The following is a 4,785-nucleotide window of genomic DNA, read 5'->3' on the forward strand; positions in this document are numbered from 1 at the left end:
ATTTTGTTGCATATTAGGTGAAATCTTTATAAGTGCACATTGAATTAAGTGAATTGAGTTGAAATTACTTGTTCATCATGATTTTCATATTAAATTCATCACATACTGGTACTTGTTCCTTGTTAATGCCTTGCATTTGTTTGAGTGACTCAACTTGATTCTTGTCAAGCTTGTCACTTTTTGTAACAAGTATTTTACCATGTGACTTTTTCTTTATGTTTCATGATGAATAAGGAGTTTTTTGTTCATTATTGGATTGGTTATTGTTTATTGTGCTTCTATATCAATTTGTGTTTTCACTCGCACAATTTCAATATTCAATATCTCAAATACTCAATTCAATTTTTGTGGTTACCTAAAGTTTCTTGTGCCTTAAGTTTTGCTTATTCTTCACTTGCAACCTAAGTTACTTAATTGAGGAACACATGTTATTTCTGTTGCTTGTGAGATTTATGTTTTTACTCGGCTAATGTGTGTGTTCTAAATCGTGCGCACATTTAGAATACACACATTACTTTTTATCATATCACACACAGCTTACTTTTCCTCAATTCCTCTTTATTTGTTTTATACAGTAGCCCGAGCCCCCGTACCCACCAACTGAAGGTGGAACCTCCTAGTTCTTCACCCCCGGATCATGTGCATGCATGGAGGACCGTGCACAATTTAAGTGTGGGGGAGGATCGACAACTTCGAAGGGGGTAAAAATTCTTTTCTTAGACACTTTGCAATACCTTTTAGTTCTTTTTCTTCAATTTTTGCAATTTTGTTCTTACTTTGTTTAGTTTGGTTTGTTTGTATATATTTCTTTAAGTGTTTATAGTTATATAGTAGTAAATATTTGCATGTTGCATAATAGAGTGAATAATTTTCGTAAAAACAACAAAGAATTCTCATGAAATCCTTCCTAGGGTATGCTATTGATTGAATTGAAGAAAAATTGTTTTTCAACTTGCTTGGAGTATTCTTTTCATAGAACATAGAAAAACAGCTAGAACAACATACCTTGTGAGATTTGAGCTCTAATAGATGGTTGCATATTCTCAACCATAAAGTTTGTTCTTGTGTGATTATAATCCTTTTTTATTGTGATCTTAGATTTGCATGAATCTTTATGTCCTGTGTTTGATGTTTGGATGCATTTAGTATGATTGAAGACATTCTTGATATTAAACTCACCAACCTATATGGCCAACCCTTGCATTCACCTTTGTAACCCCTTTTTGAGCCTTTAAATCCCTGTTTGTTCTTATTCTAAGCACATTATTGTTCCTAAAACGAAAAACCATTGATGTCCTTGAATTACTCTTTGATTATCTTGGGTGGAGTAGTGTGTGTTACTCAAGTGTGGGAGAAGATAGTTGGAAAACATTGGTGATGAAGTTACATGGGGTATTGATTGAGAAAAATTGGAAAATGGGTAATACTCATGCATTCATTGTTCAAGAAATATACATCTCTTGTTGTTGACAAAAATAAGAAAATTTTGAGTTAAAAAAAAATCAAATCTTGTGCATAGTAGCATATGAAATAAAAAGCTAAATAAAGGATGCATATGTTTGTGTTTGGAAAGAAGATGCATGAGTAAATGTGAGAAAGTGAAATAAATGGATAGTTAGGTTGTTTTCCCATGTGTATATAGGTGATGTAGGATTAGGTGGACACTTGAGCTAATCAAAGATCTAATCCAGTAAGTCCACTTAACCATATTTATCCCACCTTAACCCTAGCCCCATTACAACCCTCCAAAGACCTCATGATATTTGTTTTTCATGCATCAAATATTAATTGATTGTTAGATGACTTGCATATCTTTGAAAAATATGATTAAAGGAGAATTGAGTGATTAATCCCTAAACACTGAGTGAATAGAGTGAATACACATCTGGTGAGGGGTTCGATCGCTCCATCCTATGTTCTTGTACCTGATGTTGTATCTTCTTGCAAGTTGTTTGGTTGCTAGTTTGAAAATTTCAATTCAATTCTTTGGACATTGGTCATATTGCTATACTTTCTTACTTTAGCCCCAAGGTTTTATTTTGGATTGACTGGAATTTTCTTGTTTGTTTTTGCTAAACTCAATAGGAGTCATAGTATAGATATAGATAGATAGCATTTAGCATAGTTGCATTTTGGCGAAGACTGTGAGACAACAGTGTAATTTGGTATTAGTTAGAAATCCCTAAGTTTAGATAACCCTATTTATGGTTATGGTTTAAGTTATTTATTTTTGTCAAGCTTGAATATTTGTATCGATTTAAAGTTCTAGGATTGCCTTTGGCATCCCGGAACCTTATATCTTACATATTGGGCACTATTACCATATTGAGAACCTCCGGTTCTCATACCATATGTTGTTGTTATTTTTCAAATGTAGGTTTCAACCCACCTCGGTGAGTTTGCGGATATGGTGACAGAGCGGAGGATGATCTTTCTTATGCTTTATTTTACTTTACTTTTGTTGTAGTATTTTCTCACCTTTTGTATATTTAACATTGTTGCCTTAGAGGCTTTATTTCTAAAAACTTTGAGAGATAGATTGTTACTATTTTAAACTTTAAAACTCTGATGTATTCAGTTTGACTAGCCGGCCTAAACTCCGCAGGATGTGACTAGTCCTCAAATTGTGGAGTTAAGGTTTATCTAATTTTGTGATTGTATTTGGATTTCACCGTGTATGCAATGATCACAATTCTTTTATTCTTTTAGAAAATACTTAAGTCTTATTTCTTTATTATTAGTGATTTGGTACATACCACTCCGGTTCTTGCATTCACCTTCTCTATGTTTTGTGAAACTTATGGATGTTTATATATGGAAACCGTGCTAACTATGGTTTCATTCAAGCATTTTGTTTCACACACTGATTAAACGTTAAAAGTTAACTTAGTTAACTCAGAATTTTGATTACTCTAAAGTCTGAGCTTGGGTCCCTTTGGTGTGAATTCTGATAATGATAAAGTAACTAAAAATATTGTAGATGAACGTTATTTGTTAAACAATTTATGATATGACTGTTTAATGCATGTTCTTTATAAATTAGATTATTTTGTCTAATAAAATGATATCAGAAAGCAATGAATCCCCCATACTTGATATATAATTGGCTTTTAACATATTTTTTCTGGTGAAAAATATTTTAAGCTTGTAGATCGTGTTTAGGTTTACCTTCGTTCTATTAGTTAATGCAGACGATGCGAATGATGTTGAAGGACTTCTACCAGAGGAAGACACTGGTCTACCAACCGAAGAAGCCGAGGGTGATTTATCGGATTCAGAGGAATTTTGGAAGCCATTTATTGCATCCTCACCAGTTGAGAAGTCAATCAAAGCTAACAATGGTTATGTTCCATGAAAGGAGCACAAGTCTAATCTTAAGAATGATGACTCCGAAGACATTGGTGAAGCCAACTTTGTGAAAGCATCCAATTCTGAACTCAAGTCGTCGAAGTCAGGGAAGAGGAATAAATGGAAACCTGAAGAAATTAAGAAGTTGATCAACATGTGTGGAAAACTACACAATAGATTTCAAATTGTGAAGGGAAGGATGGCTTTATGGGAAGAGATATCTCAGAGCTTGTTGGCTGATGGGATCAGCAGAAGTCCTGGACAGTGTAAATCGCTTTGGACATCTTTGGTACAGAAATATCAGGTATGTTTCTTCTTTCAAAAAAACCTGATGTTAATATTGTAAAGCTTGTCATTAAGTCATTAATAATCACACATAATTTTTGTTGTTTAATGCCTTGGTAAATTTGTATATTGTATAATATAGTCTTGTTTAAATAGGTTATGATGATAAAGAAACAGTCACCTATCTCTCTTTTGATGTTAAATATTTTTATGAGATAGAAACATAGTAAGGATCCAAATGAGAAAATTCAATTAATTTGTACAGCTTGTTGTTTATTACATAAGAAGGGGTTGCATTTCACTTGTAAATAATGTGTATGGTAAAATCCAATAGCTTTATAGAGTGAATAAAATAGAAGTGCATGAGATGGTTATTATTCTGACTAATAACATTTTATATTTAATGCAGGAGATCAAGAACGAGAAGGGTAGTGTAGCAAGAATAGTTGGCAATATCTTGAGGACATGGAAAAGATAATGCCTGATAGTGAAGCAATGACAACAAAATGATGAAAAAAGTTGGTAAAGGAAGGAACATGATAAAAAGAACATATATATAAAAAAGAAACACTTTGGGATGTTTCCACATGAAGATTGATACCAAGTGTGTGGATGTTAACAGTGCTGAAAGTTGCATCAGTTGCATGATTTGTGGTATGGACTCATGGCATTCAAGATCCATAGTTTTGTGAGGGCTGAAGATATAGACAACATTAAAGGGAAGTCAATGAGGGTAGTATTTTTGTTTGGGGGACTGCTGATATAATATCCCACCATAGTTACCCTCCCACTTATTTATATCCCTTTTCCTAATGATGTATCATATCTAATTTTATTATTTTTTTTATATGGGAACATCGGCACAATAAGCAACCATGGACAACAGTTAAATAGTGAAGGGAAAAATCTTTGATGTTTCTTATTGACTGTAGTAGCAACGACAAAATTTAAATGACTAGTATTAGAATTGAGTGCCAGGTGTTGGGATAAAAGCCACAATTGAGTCCTTTTCTTAACCAACAATTGAGTCCTAGATAATGACTAATTAGTTCTAAGAGAGTAATGCCACCTATAATTAACCAACTTTTGCTTACAGAAAAAACGTAACTAAAACTTTGGACCAATTCAAATCTCTAAGTTTTGATGGATTAA

At 33.1% G+C, this 4,785-nt stretch overlaps 1 long non-coding RNA gene across 1 annotated transcript; it reads left to right on the forward strand.

The window, feature by feature from the left end:
- LOC110264038 lies at window positions 3,202-4,551 on the forward strand. Its single transcript, XR_002349773.1, has 2 exons — window positions 3,202-3,652; window positions 4,043-4,551. It is a non-coding gene; the product is annotated as an uncharacterized LOC110264038 (long non-coding RNA).

Source organism: Arachis ipaensis, chromosome B06, assembly GCF_000816755.2.
Source record: "Arachis ipaensis cultivar K30076 chromosome B06, Araip1.1, whole genome shotgun sequence".
NCBI lineage: Eukaryota > Viridiplantae > Streptophyta > Magnoliopsida > Fabales > Fabaceae > Arachis > Arachis ipaensis.